At 50.6% G+C, this 18,151-nt stretch overlaps 1 long non-coding RNA gene across 3 annotated transcripts; it reads right to left on the bottom strand.

Annotated features, from left to right (window-relative positions):
• Nucleotides 1-213: 213 nt before the first annotated feature.
• LOC112532923 lies at nucleotides 214-9,009 on the bottom strand. 3 transcript variants are annotated; one of them, XR_005861914.1, is made up of 8 exons: nucleotides 7,762-9,009; nucleotides 7,047-7,638; nucleotides 5,239-6,922; nucleotides 3,820-5,134; nucleotides 3,606-3,695; nucleotides 2,216-2,842; nucleotides 2,024-2,129; nucleotides 214-1,923 (listed from the first exon to the last, which is right to left on the bottom strand). It is a non-coding gene; the product is annotated as an uncharacterized LOC112532923 (long non-coding RNA). The 3 variants fall into 3 exon arrangements; XR_005861915.1 differs by having other exon boundaries at nucleotides 214-856; nucleotides 957-1,923; nucleotides 2,216-3,695; nucleotides 7,762-9,006; XR_005861913.1 differs by having other exon boundaries at nucleotides 2,216-3,695.
• Nucleotides 9,010-18,151: the final 9,142 nt, after the last annotated feature.

An 18,151-nucleotide genomic window follows, 5' to 3' on the forward strand; every position in this document is an offset into this window, starting at 1 on the left:
CTCTCCGTGACGGATACATAAAATATCCAGTCTTCCACTCCAGGCTCACTTCTACTCCATACCATTCTTTGAGCATCGTGACTGTCGATCCAGCGGCCGTCGCCTTCATCCAGGCATCTTCCTAAATCACCCCGTATAAAAGTTTCTTCATTCACAAACACTGAATACCAGAATGCCAGTTAGAAGCAATGTGTTCATACCAAAACTGTAACATTGACTCACACAACACTCAGCAGGCATGTTTATTACAACACAAGGCGCAACAAGAAACGTCCTCCTAACGGACACAGCCAGGATAACAATCGTTACATTTTTTAAAACATAACATACAAACATTAATTACATTACAAGAAAGATGGGTAGAATTCCAAGACATTATTAACGCATTGCTCCACCCTATTGTCATGGTCCTAAAAAAGCAGCACAGTTCCCTGGTCATCGTTGGATGAAGGTGATCAGCATATCTCGCTGAGAGCTTCCAGCTTCAGAAGGACGGGCTTGCATTGTGTCGCAATGGCAACTTCACTTCCTTCATGCAAACAAAAAAGACAAACTCTGCATGATGGCAAGAAATGCTGTTCAACCATAAAGGAAAAACCATTCCAAAGTGTGATATCAGCAACACAAGGCACCGACAACCCATCACTATTTCAGATCCCTAACCAATTTATTGCAAGGACAAAGATGGTGAGCATGCGAAAAGCTGGACTTAGACTACATGGGGTAATATTTGGAATTTGGGCCAAAGGGCACACAGAGTAATCACTTATCCCTCTGCAAGCATCAGTGCACATCCAATGCACAAACACAGGAAGACTTGTAAGCCCAATCGAATCCAGTAGTGGAGTCTCCAACCCTACAAGAAAAAAAGAAACATTGACATGTGGTACTGAACAATGTGGATTAGGACAAATTAGATGTAATTCCAGAAACCCCAAGTCATACAAAGCACTCACACAAAAGCTGTATTGGAACCTACTTCCTCACTTTCCATCACACTTGATCAAAGAACATCAGTTTACATTTCAGTCTGTGTATCTCCAAAGACACATTGACTGGCAACATGAAACATGATGAAAAAGAGTAAGGTAACACTGCAATACAAGAAGACACGCTACTGAACCAAAAAAGAAAGAACAACACCATGTTGACAGAGAGCAACAGAAGACACTGACAGCCAGCAGTACTGGGGAGCCCTACGCCAGCTGATGCGGGAACAGACGGGGTGAGTGTTGGTCAAGTTGGAGTTGCACTCAATCACGGGACATTTGGACTTGGTGAGCCCTGGGAGACGGCAAAGCGCCGGGCGGCAAGGAGAGAGAAGGAATGTGCCACCGGTGGATGCGAGAGGCAGTGCCAGCGGGGCGTCCCCCGCCTCAAGGGGCACGTCTCCTGTCTCACCCAGGGCGGCCTCTCTCCCCGTTTATTTTGGTTGAATTCTGAAAGCTTTGATCCGTTGGCTCACCACATCTGCCTGGCCAGAGCGAGACATGGAGGCCAAGGGGAACTCCTGCTTGGAAATAGAGGATGGGAAAGGTGGTGTCAAGTAAGGGAAAAAAAGCTTGGAAAGCCCAGTAAGCACAAGGGAAAACCAACACCAAGCCCATAGGACCTCTGCAAGTGTGGGGATGACCTCAGGGGAAAACAGAGTTTGCCAAACTAATAAAGGAATGGATCTTGGTGTCTATCTATGGATGTGGGTTCCTGCTCTGTCCACCAAAAGCATCAGTAGAGTCCTTGCACTGCTCGGGATGGTCACAGCTCTCCACTGCCACCTGAAGGACACAAGACACGGTAAGTAGAGATCACATTCTACTAAGGACAAAGGAATCACTTAACCCTTTCCAAGGAGCAGGACACATCCGACACTGCAATCAAGGAAGTCAGGAAAGGCATCACCATGTGGTGGATAAGTCTCCAATACTAGAAGGAAAGAAGAAACCTTCATATTAGGTACTGAACCACATGGGTTACGGAAAAACAGAGGTCATGCCAGAAACCCCAAGTCATACGAAACACTCACAGCAAGCCTGTTTTGGAGCCTACCACTTCATTTTCCATCTCACTTGGTCAAACCTTACTAGACAGCATTTGGTTTATTGCAGACCGAAGAGGGATCAATTGGCAGCCTGGAAAAAAAATAAAAATAAGCAACTAAGGCAAACTTCTCATAACAGCAGGAAAGCATATTGAATCTGAAAATAAGAGAACAAACCCATGTTCTCTGGGATCAACAGAAGGCACTGACATCCCATTAGAACTGGGGAGCCCTAAGAATGGGCAAAGGATGAACACCCGGTGACATCAAAGTGAGCACAAGCGACAACCGACACCAAGCCCATAAGACCTCAGTAAGCCTGGAAATGACCTCAGGGGTCAGCAGAGCTTGCCAGACAGAGAAAGGAGCGGATTGTGGCGTCCATCTCCAGCTGTGGGTTCCTGCTTTATCCACCAAATGCCTTGATAGGGTCCTTGCAGCACTCAGGACAACTACAGTTTTCCACTGCAACCTGTTCCACACAACACAAGTACAGATTACCTTCTGGTAAGCAAGAAAGAACCATTTACCCCTTATCCAATGCCGAGGTCACATCCAACTCTGTAACCTGGGAAGAGAAGAACAGGCAACGCCATCTGATGGCAGAGTATCCAAACCTAGAATCAAAGTTAAAACCCTCAATAGTTGTACTGAACAACACGGGTTAGGGAGGAACACGAGTCATTCTAACAACCCCAAGTCATGCACAGCACTCACCAGCAGCCTGTTTTGGAGCCTACCTCTTCTTCTGGCGTCAGCCTTGGTCAGTGCATAGCAGTCTGCATTTGGGTCACAGAAGCTCCACTGAGGCGCCAACGGGCAACATGGAAGACAAGAAGAGAGAGAAGGGAAACACTCCATAACTGTAGCAAACGCTCTGGAACCCAGGAAACAAAGAACAGAGCCACGCTGACTGGGAGCAAAAGCCTGCATTGCTGAGGAGCCCTAAGCCAGCTGGTGTGGGGACAGACGGGGTGAGCGTTGGTCAAGCTGGAGTTGCACTCGATCACGGGACATTTGGACTTGGCGAGCCCTGGGAGACGGCAAAGCGCCGGGCGGCAAGGAGAGAGAAGGAACGTGCCGCCGGTGGATGCGAGAGGCAGCGCCAGCGGGGCGTCCCCCGCTTCAAGGGGCACATCTCCTGTCTCACCCAGGGCAGCCTCTCTCCTCAGTTGTTGTTCTGCTCAGGGTCCAGACTCTGTGTACCGTTGGCTCACCACATCTGCCTGGCCAGAGCGAGACATGGAGGCCAAGGGAAGCTCCTGCTTGGAAATAGAGGCTGGGAAAGGTGGTTACAAGGTAGCAACACCCAGTGAAAGCCCAGTGAGCGCAAGGAACAACCGACACCAAGCCCATAGGACCTCTGCAAGCATGGAAATGACCTCAGGGATCAACAGAGCTGGTGAGACAGACAAAGGAGTGGACCTTGGCATGCACCCTATGGCTCTGCATTCCTATTCTATCCACATTGTGCCTCAGCAGACTCTTTGCACCAATGAGAAGGCCACACTTCTCCACCATCTCCTGATGAGCACAAACTACATTCTAGCAATGATGAAGGAATCACTTAGCCCTTTCCAAGGGTCCAGGCACTTCCAATGCTGCAATGTGGGGTGGTCACAAAATGCAACGGCATCTGGTGCTGCTGTCCCCAGTCCTAGAAGGAAAAAAGAAACCCTCACACATGGTAATGAACAAAATGGGAAAGGGAGGAGTAGCGGGCATCCCAGGAAAACCCAAATTATACACAGTCCTCACCAGAAGTCTGTTTTGGAGCCTACCTATTCTTTTGGCATCACCCTTGCTCAACACATAGCAGTCTGTATTTGGGTCACCGTAGCTCCAACGAGGCCTCAATTGGCAGCCTGGAAAACAAAGGGAACAAAGAGAAACACAGCATAACATGAAGAAATGATAGTGAACCTGAAAATTAAGAGAACAAATCAATGTTCTGTTAGAACAGCAGAAGGCACAGAGATCCCATCAGAACTGGGGAGCCCTAGGAATGGGCAAAGGGAGAACACCCAGTGACAGCAAGGTGAGCGCAAGGGACAGCAGACACCTTAGGACCTTTGCAAGCATGGGAACAACCTACAGTGACAACAGAGCTTGCCAGACAAAGGAAGGAGTGGATCTTGGCGTCCATCTCTGGCTGTGGGTTCCTGCTGTGTCAACCAAGAGCCTCAGTAGAGTCCTTGCACTGCTCGGGGGGGGGGGTCACAACTCTCCACTGCCACCTGATGGACAAGACAAGGTAAATAGAGATCACCTGATAATGAAATACAGATCTCCCACCCCTTTCCAAGGATCAGGGCACATCCAACACTGCAACCTGGGGAGGTCACAAAGTGTATCAGCATCTGGCACTGCTGTCCCCAGTCCCAAAAGGAAAAAAAGAAACCCTCACACATGGTAATGAACAAAATAGGGTAGGGAGGAGTAGTGGGCATCCCAGAAAAACCCAAATTATACACAGTCCTCACCAGAAGTCTGCTTAGGAGCCTACCTCTTCCTTTCCCACCACGCTTGGTGAAACCTTCCTAGATTGCATTTGGGTCATCCTAGATCCAATCAGGCATACGTTTCCAGCCCATAAAACAAAAGGAAGGCAGAAAAACACAGCATAAAAGCATGAAATGGCACTGAACCTGAAAATGAAAGAACAAATTGAAGTACTCTGGGATCAACAGAAGGCAGAGATCCCATGAAAACTGGGGAGCCCTAGAGATGGGCAAAGGAAGAACACCCGGTGACAGCAAGGTGAGCACAAGGGACAACCGACACCAAGCCCATAGGACCTCTGCAAGCGTGGGAACAAACTCCAGGGTCAGCAGAGCTTGCCACAAGAAATAAGGAGTGGATCTTGGCATCCATGTTTGGCTGTGGTTTCCACCTGTGTCCTTGAACATCCTCAGTGGCCTCAAAGGGTCACAGTTCCCAGCCGCCACCTGTTGAACACAAAACAAGCTAAGTAGACATCACCTTCAGGTCATGAAAGAGGGATCACTTACCCTTTCCAAGGATCAGAGCACATCTAACGCTGCAACCCAAAGAGGTCAGGATGGCCAATACCAGCTGGTGGAGAAGTCACCAATCCTAGAAGAAAAGAAAAAAAAAACCAGCACAAGTGGAACTGAAGACCATGAATTAGGAAGTCACAATGATCATCCTAGCTTCCCCAAATCTTACACTGCACTTACCGGAAGCGTGTTTTGGCACCTGCCCCTTTTATTTGCATCTCCCTCTGCCAAAGCAAAGCAGTCTCCATTTGGGTCAACATACCTCTATGACATATCCATCTGCAGCCCATAAAAGAAAAAAAAAAGGGTCAATATTGCATACAAGCAAGAAAAGATACTGAGCCTGGATATAAGAGAACAAACCCAAGTTCTGTGGGATCAGCAGAAGGCACTGAGATCCCACCAGAACTGGGGAGCCCTAAACATGGGCAAAGGAAGAACACCCGGTGACAGCAAAGTGAGCACAAGGGACAACCGACACCAAGCCCATAGGACCCCTGCAAGCATGGGAACGACCTCCGGGGTCAGTAGAGCTTGCCAGACAGAGGAAGGAGTGGATCTTGGCATCCATCTCTGGCTGTGGGTTCCTGCTGTGTCCGCCAAGAGCCTCAGTAGAGTCCTTGCACCGCTTGGGGGGGTGGTCACAACTCTCCACTGCCACCTGATGGACACAAGACAAGATAAGTACAGATCACCTTCTGATAATGAAATACAAATCTCTTACCCCTTTCCAAGGATCAGGGCACGTCCAACGCCACAACCAAGAGAGGTCAGGAATGACAACGGCACCGGGTGGCACAGTCTCCAGTCCTGGAAGGAAAGAAGAAACCTTCACATTTGGTGCTGAGCAACGTGGGATAAGAAGGAATAGCAGGCATTCTAGGAACCCCAAGTAATACACAGCACTCACCAGCAGCCTGTTTTGGAGCCTACCTCTTCTTTTGGCATCAGCCTTGGTCAACGCAGAGCAGTCTACATGTGGGTCACAGAAGCTCCACTGAGGCGCCAATGGGCAACATGGAAGACAAGAAGAGAGAAGGAAAACACTCCATAACTGTAGCAAGTCTTTTGTAACCCAAAAAGCAAAGAACAGAGCCATGCTGAATGAGAGCAACAGAAGGCACCGACAGCCAGAATTGCTGACTGGGAGCCCTAAGCCAGCTGGTGTGGGGACAGACGGGGTGAGTGTTGGTCAAGCTGGAGTTGCACTCGATCACGGGACATTTGGACTTGGCGAGCCCTGGGAGACGGCAAAGCGCCGGGCGGCAAGGAGAGAGAAGGAACGTGCCGCCGGTGGATGCGAGAGGCAGCGCCAGCGGGGCGTCCCCCGCTTCAAGGGGCACATCTCCTGTCTCACCCAGGGCAGCCTCTCTCCTCAGTTGTTGTTCTGCTCAGGGTCCAGACTCTGTGTACCATTGGCTCACCACATCTGCCTGGCCAGAGCGAGACATGGAGGCCAAGGGAAGCTCCTGCTTGGAAATAGAGGCTGGGAAAGGTGGTTACAAGGTAGCAACACCCAGTGAAAGCCCAGTGAGCGCAAGGAACAACCGACACCAAGCCCATAGGACCTCTGCAAGCATGGAAATGACCTCAGGGATCAACAGAGCTGGTGAGACAGACAAAGGAGTGGACCTTGGCATGCACCCTATGGCTCTGCATTCCTATTCTATCCACATCGAGCCTCAGCAGACTCTTTGCACCAATGAGAAGGCCACACTTCTCCACCATCTCCTGATGAGCACAAACTACATTCTAGCAATGATGAAGGAATCACTTAGCCCTTTCCAAGGGTCCAGGCACTTCCAATGCTGCAATGTGGGGTGGTCACAAAATGCAACGGCATCTGGTGCTGCTGTCCCCGGTCCTAGAAGGAAAAAAGAAACCCTCACACATGGTAATGAACAAAATGGGAAAGGGAGGAGTAGCGGGCATCCCAGGAAAACCCAAATTATACACAGTCCTCACCAGAAGTCTGTTTTGGAGCCTACCTCTTCCTTTCCCACCACACTCGGTCAAGCCTTCTTAGATTGCATTTGGGTCATCCTAGACCCACTCAGGCATACATTTCCAGCCCATAAAACAAAAGGAAGGCAGGAAAACACAGCATAAAAGCATGAAATGGCACTGAACCTGAAAATGAAAGAAGAATCTGAAGTACTTCGGGATTAACACAACGCACAGAGATCCCATCAGAAAAGGGGAGCCCTAGAGATGGGCAAAGGAAGAACACCCGGTGACAGCAAGGTGAGCGCAAGGGACAACCGACACCAAGCCCATAGGACCTCTGCAAGCGTGGGAACAACCTCCAGGGTCAGTAGAGCTTGCCAGACAAAAAAAAAGGAGTTGGCTGTGGGTTCCTGCTGTGTCCACCAAGAGCCTCAGTAGAGTCCTTGCACCGCTTGGGGGGGTGGTCACAACTCTCCACTGCCACCTGATGGACACAAGACAAGGTAAGTACAGATCACCTTCTGATAATGAAATACAAATCTCTTACCCCTTTCCAAGGATCAGGGCACGTGCAATGCCACAACCAAGAGAGGTCAGGAATGACAACGGCACCGGGTGGTGGACTCTCCAGTCCTGGAAGGAAAAAAGAAACCTTCACATTTGGTGCTGAGCAACATGGGATAAGAAGGAATAGCAGGCATTCTAGGAACCCCAAGTAATACACAGCCCTCACCAGCAGCCTGTTTTGGAGCCTACCTCTTCTTATGGCATCAGCCTTGGTCAGTGCATAGCAGACAGCATTTGAGGCACAGAAGCTCCACTGAGGCGCCAATGGGCAACATGGAAGACAAGAAGAGAGAGAAGGAAAACACTCCATAACTGTAGCAAACACTCTGGAACCCAGAAAGCAAAGAACAGAGCCATGTTGACTGGGAGCGACAGAAGGCACTGACAGCCAGTAGTGCTGGGGAGCCCTAAGCCAATCTATGGGACACCGATCCCATTGAACGGCCAGAAGAGCAACAACACTCTCTGAGAGCAATAGAGCTTGCCAGAAAAGATCAAGAATGGATGTTGGTGTCCAGCCTTGGCTGTGGCTTCCTGCTGTAACCACTAAGGTCCTCAAGTAGAGTTCTCTCACCGCTTTGAAGAAGTCCTGATGTCCAGAACCTCATGGTCAGCACTGAACCAAAAACAAACAGATGAGCATCAAACAAAGAAACAAAAGCAACAGCCCTTCCCAAGGCTCAGCACTCACCCAACTAAACAGCCATGGCAACCCCCAGGCACAGACCCTTCCCCTTCAGCTTCCAGCCTTTAAATGAGCCCAGGTGGACACTGGCTCCACCCAGTCCCACCTCCAGGTTAATTGCATCACCTGTACACCAGTTGTTTAAATCCTGTGCCAAGTTGTGAATCATTGCTTCAGACCTTTACATTGCAGTTGTCCTATTGACAGAAGGCTCTAGAAATTAATCTTTTTAAAGTAAAAACTGTAAGTAAAAGAAACAATATTGAACTCAAAAAGAGAAAAAGATCTAGGTTTGCTGGGATCAGCAGAAGGCACTGAGATCCCACCAGAACTGGGGAGCCCTAAACATGGGCAAAGGAAGAACACCCGGTGACAGCAAAGTGAGCACAAGGGACAACCGACACCAAGCCCATAGGACCCCTGCAAGCGTGGGAACGACCTCCGGGGTCAGTAGAGCTTGCCAGACAGAGGAAGGAGTGGATCTTGGCATCCATCTCTGGCTGTGGGTTCCTGCTGTGTCCACCAAGAGCCTCAGTAGAGTCCTTGCACCGCTCGGGGGAAGGGGGCGGGGGGGGGTGTCACAACTCTCCACTGCCACCTGATGGACACAAGACAAGGTTAGTAGACATCACCTTCTGGTAAAGATGAAGGAATCACTAACTCCATACCAAGGATCAGGGCACGTCCAACGCCGCAACCCGGGGAGGTCAGTAATGACAATGGCACCAGGTGGCACAGTCTCCAGTCCTGGAAGGAAAGAAGAAAACTTCACATTTGGTGCTGAGCAACATGGGATAAGAAGGAATAGCAGGCATTCTAGGAACCCCAAGTCATGCACAGCACTCACCAGCAGCCTGTTTTGGAGCCTACCTCTTCTTCTGGCGTCAGCCTTGGTCAGTGCATAGCAGTCTGCATTTGGGTCACAGAAGCTCCACTGAGGCGCCAACGGGCAACATGGAAGACAAGAAGAGAGAGAAGGGAAACACTCCATAACTGTAGCAAACGCTCTGGAACCCAGGAAACAAAGAACAGAGCCACGCTGACTGGGAGCAAAAGCCTGCATTGCTGGGGAGCCCTAAGCCAGCTGGTGTGGGGACAGACGGGGTGAGCGTTGGTCAAGCTGGAGTTGCACTCGATCACGGGACGTTTGGACTTGGTGAGCCCTGGGAGACGGCAAAGCGCCGGGCGGCAAGGAGAGAGAAGGAACGTGCCGCCGGTGGATGCGAGAGGCAGCGCCAGCGGGGCGTCCCCCGCTTCAAGGGGCACATCTCCTGTCTCACCCAGGGCAGCCTCTCTCCTCAGTTGTTGTTCTGCTCAGGGTCCAGACTCTGTGTACCGTTGGCTCACCACATCTGCCTGGCCAGAGCGAGACATGGAGGCCAAGGGAAGCTCCTGCTTGGAAATAGAGGCTGGGAAAGGTGGTTACAAGGTAGCAACACCCAGTGAAAGCCCAGTGAGCGCAAGGAACAACCGACACCAAGCCCATAGGACCTCTGCAAGGATGGGAAGGACTTCAGGGATCAACATAGCTTGCCACATGAAATAAGGAATGGATCTTGGCCTAGGGGTGGGGGGTGGGGAAGCAAAGGAAGTGGACTGGGAAATGTGAAGAGTAGTTAAAGATACAGAAAATGAAAACAAAATAGAGAAAGATATAAAAACATAAAGGCAATGGCATGATCAAAGTTAAAATGTGTCAGGAAAGGGCTACGTGGTTTTCAGGGACATAAAGGTCCAAAAGGCAGTGAGAAGGGCAAAAAGGCAGAAAGGAGAGGAGGGCAAGAAGGGACAGAAGGGGGAGGGGTGGTACAAAAGGGGATCCAAGAGAGGAAGGCAAAATGAGACCCGAAAGAGGAGAGCAAAAAGGCACAGAGGAGAATGGGACCAAAAGTCACAGAGGAGTGTGGGGCAAAAAGGCACTAAAGAGAGAAGGGGAAAATGGGATCCAGGGGAGGATAACAAATTAACACAGAGGAAAGGGGGGCAAAAAGGCACGGGACGGAGAAAAGGACAAAAAGGGACACAAACGCCGAGGGCAAAAAGGCACCAAAGAGAAACAGACAAATGAGCATAGGGAAGGACACAACGGGACATGTGAGAAGGGGACCAAAAGGGACACGGGAGAGGAGGGCAAAAAGAGACACAAAAGAGGATGGCGAGAAGGGACCTGTAGTGGAATCTCAAGGTCACAGCCTGAACCAATGGGTAGGCTACATGAGTATGTGGGTGCCTGGAGCGGGGGTGGTAGTCTGGAGCCACCCCTTCTGTCTCCGCAATACTTCCTGTGCAATCTGAGTCTGTGTGGGTCCCCCATTGCCCCCACCTCTTCTCTCTGGCAGCATGACGGTACGAACGGGGGAGGGTCACATTCCTCAGCTCGTCCTTTTCTCCAAACTGTTACTGGGAAGGGTGAGTTAACTCCTTTTTGATATCTTTTCCTATTGTGCCTATTTCTCAAATAAGGGCTCTGTCATTGCCTTCACTTGGGTTCTACAGGACCCAAGAGAGGGGAGGCAAAAAAAGACAAATGAGAGGAGGACAAAAAGGCAGAGAGCAGAGGAAGGCAAAAAGGCATGCAAGAGAGCAAAAAGAAAACAAAGCGATCGCTCAAACAAAGTGACCCCAAGCCCGCGGGACCTCCCCAAGTGCCAACACAGGCTCTAGGAGCAACAGAGCTTGCTTGACACCAGGAAGGATGGCTAGAAAGCTCCATTCTTCACTATTGCTCCTTACTGGATCCTTCAAGCCCCTCAACAGAGTCCTTCCAAGACTTAGAGAAACCGCTGGCATCAGCACCCACCTATAGAACAACAAACAAACATGAAGACAATCAATAATTAACAAGAAATTAATAACAGAACCCATCCCAAGGCTCAGCACTCACCCAACCAAACCAGCGTAGTAACCCCCCAAACGGACACCCTTGCCCTGTGACTGCCAGCCCTTAAATGTGCTCATGCTGGTCTCTGGCTCCACCCACTCCCACCCCCAAGTTAATTGCATCACCTGTGCACCACTTGTTTACATCCTGATTGTCAATCATAGCTTCAGGCCTTTATATAACAGATATAGAATAGACAGAAAAGTCTAGAAGACTATGAGAGTAACATTAGAACACTGATGCAGCCGCTCCCTGCGTCAACGAACCCGACTGCCACCACACCCCATCTGGGGAGAGAGACACAGACACGGATGGCATGGAATCAGCTCTCAGTCTATTATCTTAGCTTCATAGACTTATAGTCCAGAAGAATTCCACATGCATGTGTACCTGTACACCCATCGTGCAATCCCATGCACCCACGCGCCGACCCTCCCCCCTAAGTAGTGAATCATTCCAGATGTTTTTTTACCGTCTTCAGCTTGTTGTGCAGCCAACTTGTGCAGCAGAGTTTTGCTGCAGCATCCTTGACCGCATCTCCAACATCTCCCCCCTCTTTATGCACAAACAACTATTTAGCAGTCTCGGGGTCTTCTTGCAGAAGTGGCTGGTAGCCGTTCCCATCGCGTGCCCCCAATACAAACTTACCAGCAAATATATGACAGAACAGTGCAAAATGACAAGCAGAATTAAGCATGATGCAAGTAGTATCACGACTAGCATAGCTACTACCATGGCTAACAGTCTATAGCCTGGCCGGGAGACCAAGCAGGTTAGACAAGAAGTTCCAGCGGTTACCTATTCTGACCTTTAGTACTGATTCGGCAATGTCCTTGGCATCCTTTCTTACTTTGTCGATAGCGGTTGTAGCATTGACGCTGAAGTCAGGGCAGCAAAAGCCTTCCATTGCCAGTGACCTTTCCATTTCTGCTCAGCCTTGACTGGTGCAAGCAAGAAGGAAATCAACCGCCTGTATAGCAAACAGGTATACAAGTATTGGACCAGAGAGATTATCACGTTACAAAGAGGTAATGAAATGAAGATCTTACCCGGGTACTGGGCTCACAGAAGGGCACCAAAAGAAGTGATCTCCAGATAGAGATCCTTCCTCCTTGGGAGTCAGCCCTTAAATGGGGTATTATTATGGGGTAATTCCGGTCATTCAGGTGAAATTGCGTTCACCTGTGCCCCTGCAGCTGACTCAGCGCTTGCCTCGGGTGGTCAATCAGAGGTTCAGGCCTTGATTCAACATTTCCCATACAATCGCCATTGTAGTCTGAGAGAGTCCTGAATCAAAGGCAGCCATTGCCTGTGCTATGGATGTAATAACTTGGGATGTGTGATTCGCGTTTTTGCCTCCCGACATGATAGTCTTTCAGTCACATGGGTGTTGTGGATGATCTGGGGCCAGACCCTGAAGGTCTCGAAATCTTTCGCACCGTCCCATAGAATTAGACCTCATCGTTACAGTCCTCGGATAGTTGATCGAGACTACGGTGTTGCCGGGTGTTGTCTGGTATTATCTGCTGGGTACCTTCCAGGAAGATTGGTATCACGTTGATCCTCCCCAGACCGCAAGGCTCACCGTTGGGCCTTATGGAAATTACTGGATAGATGTATCCATTCCCACAGATCAGGGAGATACCAGGAGGTATTGTATAGGGGCAGGGTAGTCTAAGTGGATTGTGACCGTGACTGAGGTATTTCTGCGCGAACCTGTTCTGCTTTCATCTGGGTGGTAGTCCACACTCCTAGGTAGTGTTGTATCGGGCCTACTGGAATTAAACCATACCCACCCCACAGCAGATATGTTGTGACGCACCGTACCCAACATCTGCCAGAGGACATTCCCCCTGCTCATGGCCTGCTCGGTTGCTGGAGCAGGAATAATCCTCTGGCTATAGTCCTCTGCCAGAGTAACTGGGGCTCACTGCTTGGTTTTCCTGACTTGATCCAGATGCCCCTACACATCCTATCCATCACCTCCATCCTTCCTCCCATGTTGTTAATGACCCAGATCCTTGACAGGGTCTCACTGCTATCACAGGCCGTGACACTGAACTGGGGGACTTCCTGACGGCCCCCCACCCCCGAGATAGCCAGCAGGCAGGCCTTGGTAGGCCAATGTGTAGGCCAAGCACCCCCACTGATCACAGTAACGTCTGCCCCTGTATCTACCATGCAGGATATCTTTTTTGTTTGACCGTTCCAAAAAGGACAAGCTAAAGCCTGAGGGTGCTCCCGCAGCTCCCACACTGCTGTGGCAATCGAAAGATCCACAGGTAGGAACACCGGGAATAGTGTTAAGGGGGTTAGAGAAACACTGCTAATTGGTTCCGATACCCACCACGGCCACACCTCAAGGTCCCACTCTTCAATAGAGGGCACTGCACCACTACTCCCCCTCCTTTGCTGGTCCTGATGTGGTCACCGGTGGGAGGAGCGCTGGCACGGCTAGGAGTACACGTTCAGACCTTAGCCATGCTCTGGGTCAGGTCCCAGCCACAATGTTCCCCAGAGAACCTGCTGAGCCATTCTTGGGGCCCACATTTGTATCATCGCGCCCGGGAAGGCACTCCACCTGCTGTTTCCCAACCCCGACCCACATGCAAAATGACTGGGCTTGCCACAATTGAAACAACCTTCCTGGGCTCTCACCAGCTCTCCTGGCCCTGGTGCTTTAGAGGGACACTCCCTCTTGACATGTCTTATCCCCCCACAGCAAAAGCAGCATTGCCCCACCACGCTCATAGGCGGCACCTCTCCTACCGCTTCCCGAACAGTGAAAGCCACTGCAGCTACAAGCGGCTCCTGGGTTTTAATCTTCTCCGCCTTAAGACACGCCTCCATCATCTTAGACAAAGTGGTGTCTCCTGGCAATGCTCTAATTGCTGCCTTACAAGTAGCATTTGCATTTACAGCAGCCAAATCCCTCACCACCACTGTTTTTGCTGCAGAGGGAAGACCTGAGCTTTCTACAGACTTACGTCAGCGGTCCAGGAACTGCATGTACGGCTTGTCTGGCCCTTGCTTGATGTCAGCGTAGGGGGGTTTGTCTCACTTAGCTTTGAGACGGTGGCCAGCGCCTTTCTAGCCAAGTACACTGCCTACCACAGAATCGAAACGTCCCAGGTGCGCTGGACACAGGGGTCCACGAAATCCGCCACGCCCCATAGTTGGTCAGACCCCACCCCGTGCAGAGGGTGACCCTGCACTATCATGTTGTTATTTATCGTGCTTTCCAATGTGAGTGACTCCCACCTACTCTCGAACAGCACCATCTGGGCAGGCGTTATGACAGTCTTAACCAGGTTCCGCCAGTCAAAGGGGCAGGACAGTTCTGCCTGCAACATATCCAACACCGCGTTGCACGCTAGGTTCCCCAGACCAGACGTAGCAATAACAGCTCTCAGTTCTTTCACTAGCCGCCGATCCCAGGGTTCCCATGTTTTTTGCCCCTGCCCATCCTGAACTACCGGGCAGACCAGCAGTTTGCCGTCCCCTGCTGGGCTCAAAATCATGTTCCCCTCCAGGACACAGTTTTTCACGATCATTCACCAGTGATTGACAGAGTCTCTGGCCGGCTCCGCTCCACCACACTCCCCCCACTTCTCTGCCGCCTGAGCCAAAGCCAGGGAGTTTGCAGAGACGGTGCAGTTCCGCCAACAGCCAATCTGGAAGCGTATCCTCTGGCTGTTCCCCCCATCGGCCCTCCCCTTCGCTTGCCCCCCCCAAAATCGGACACCACCAGGCACCATGCCTAGAGCCAACACCAGAGCATACAGAGGGGGGGGGCGAGGAAGGAGGACCATTGGCTATACCTGGAGCAAACTGTCCCTCATCTGCAAATAGGAATCAGAGATCTTTGCCCCTACCAGTGGGAAAACTAACACCTTCTTCTCACCGGGCTCCCCCCCGGTATCTGCCGATATGTCCAGTGAACCCAGTGGCTCTGCCAGTATCACCTCCACACAATCCCCTAACTTGTCTGTTTCTCCTGTAGCAGTTGTCTGACCCACGGGAGAACCGTACACCGTCCCCACCGCTGCTGCTGAAGCACTCTGGGATTTCTGGATTGTCTAGAGGCAGACCTGTAAGGCTCCCCGCGGAGGAATGTGGTGCAGCATGGCTTTACTCCCCATCCCCGTGGTAGCCAGCAGCTCCTGGCCCGCTGCCTGGAATTTCTCCAATTCCATTGCCCGCACTGGATTTACCAGCAAACCCCTCTGTAGCATCCATCGGATGAAACCCTCTGTGCCGCTGGAGAACAGTGGCATCTCTACCTCCCGAGCTAACACCTTCACTACTGTTTCAGTATCCTTGACGGACACTGACAATAGGATAATGCCTGGATTTCCCTGAGCCCCGCCCACCATTATTGCACCATTCACTTGAACCTCTATTCATATGTCATCGTGTTCGGGCAGGTTGGGGTCACCACTTTGCACAGCTGCTCCCTGCATCAAAGAACCCGACTGCCGCCAGACCCAACCCGGGGAGAGAGACAAAGACACCGTGGAGTCAGCTCTCAGTCTTTTATCTTAGCTACATAGATTTACAGTCCAGAAGAATTCTACACGCATGCGTACCCGTACACCCACCGCGCAAGCCCAAGCACCCACATGCCAACCCTCCCCCCAAGTAGCAAATCATTCAAGATGTTTTTCTACTGTCCCCAACTTGTGCAGCGGAGTTTCACTGCAGCATTCTTGACTGTATCTCCAACAAAAACTAAGCTTATCAAATAACAACCCCCCCCCCCCACCCCTGTACCAAATAGAGCCAACAGACTACTGGCCATCACCATATTGCTTTTATTCTTTATTCTGAATACATTCATAGACTTCTAGAACAACAGTAACAGTTATGACAAAGCCCAAAGCAATGATTGACAGCCTTGCACAGGAAGTAAACACATAGTGCACAGGTGATGCAATTAACTTGAGGGGCGGGACTGGGTGGAGTGAGACCCCACCCTCAGCTCATTTAAGGGCTGGATGCAGAAGGGAAAGGGTCTGTGCCTGGGGGCTGCTATGGCTGTTGGGTTGGTTGAGTGCTGAGTCTTGGTAATGGTTGATCTGTTGCTGCATCTGTGCTTGATGATGATCTCTTGGCTTGTTTCTCTATGTTAGGTAGAAGATTCTGGACACTGATTGTTCACCTATGCAATGCGAGGACTCTACTTGAGGACCTTAGTGGTTACAGCAGGAAGCCACAGCCAAGGCTGGACACCAACATCCATTCTTGATCTTTTCTGGCAAGCTCTATTGCTCTCAGAGAGTGTTGTTGCTCTTCTGGCCGTTCAATGGGATCGGTGTCCCATAGATTGGCTTAGGGCTCCCCAGCACTACTGGCTGTCAGTGCCTTCTGTCGCTCCCAGTCAACATGGCTCCGTTCTTTGCTTTCTGGGTTCCAGAGCATTTGCTATGGTTATGGAGTGTTTTTCTTCTCTCTTTTCTTGTCTTCCATGTTGCCCCTTGGCACCTCAGTGGAGTTTCAGTAACCCAAATGCAGACTGTTATGCATTGACCAAATATGATGTCATAATCATAGACTCATAGAATCATACAATCACTAAGGTTGGAAAAGACCCACAGGATCATCCAGTCCAACCATTTCTTCACTGTTAACCAATGGTTCTCGCTAAACCATGTCCCCCAACACAACATCCAAATGCTCTTTGAACACCACCTTCCTGGGCAGCCCATTCCAGTGCCTGACTACTCTTTCAGAGAAGTAGTATTTCCTACTGTCCAGCTTGAAGCCATTCCCTCTAGTCCTATCACTGGTTACAGAATAGAAGAAACCGACACCCAGATCACTACAACCTCCCTTCAGGTATTTATGGAGAGCAAGGTCTCCCCTGAGCCTCCTCTTCTCCAAACTGAACAATCCTGTCTCCTTCAGCTGCTCTTCATAAGGCCTGTGCTCCAGACCCCTCACCAGCTTGGTTGCCCTCCTCTGAACATGCTCCAGGGCCTCGATGTCTTTCTTACAAGTAAGGGGCCCAAAACTGGACACAGTACTGGAGGTGCGGCCTCACCAGGGCTGAGTACGGGGGACAATTACTTCCCTGTTCCTACTAGCAGCACTATTTCTGATATAAACCAGGATGCCATTGACTTACTTGGCCACGTGGGAGTACTGCTGGCTCATGTTCAGTCAAGCATCAATCAACACCCCCAGGTCCATTTCCTCTACGCAGTCTTCTAGTCACTCTGCCCCAAGCCCGTAGTGTTGCCTGTGGTTGTTATGGGCTAAGTGCAAGACCTGGCCTTTGGTCTTCTTGAACCTCATCCCATTGGCTTCAGCCCAGCTGTCCAGCCTATCCAGATCCCTCTGCAGGGCCTTGCAATCTTCAGGTGGATCGACTCCTCCAGCTAACATGGTGTCATCTGCAAACTTACTGAGGGTGCTCTCAGTGCCCTCATCCAGGTCATTGATAAAGATAGTGAAGAGGACAGGCCCCAGCACTGACCCCTGGGGAACAACTCCATTCACCACCACTCCCTGGGCCCAGCCCTCCAGCCCGATCCTTACCCAGCCTAGAGTGTACCTGTCCAAGATAAAGAAGAAGTAGGCTCCAAAAAAGACTTCTCATGAGTGCTGTGTATGACCTCAGCTTAGTAGAATAACACCTATTCCTCCCTTCCCCACATTATTCTGCACCTCTTGTGAGGGTTTCTTCTTTCATTCAAGGATCGGAGACTCCACCACTAGATGATACTGGCCTTCCTGACCACCTCAAGTTGCAGTGTTAGATGTGCTTCGCTCCTTGGAGAGGGTAACTGATCTGTCTTTCATGACCTGAAGGTGATGTCTGCTTGCTTGTTTTGTGTTCAACAGGTGGCAGCAGAGAACTGTGACCCTTTGAGCCTACTGAGGATGTTCAAGGACACAGCATGAACATGCAGCCATACACGGAGACCAAGATCCATTCCTTACTTTGTCTGTTGACCCTGAGGTGGTTCCCACGCTTACACAGGTCCTATGGGCTTGGTGTCGGTTGTTCC

Source organism: Gallus gallus, chromosome 8, assembly GCF_016699485.2.
Source record: "Gallus gallus isolate bGalGal1 chromosome 8, bGalGal1.mat.broiler.GRCg7b, whole genome shotgun sequence".
Classification (NCBI taxonomy): domain Eukaryota; kingdom Metazoa; phylum Chordata; class Aves; order Galliformes; family Phasianidae; genus Gallus; species Gallus gallus.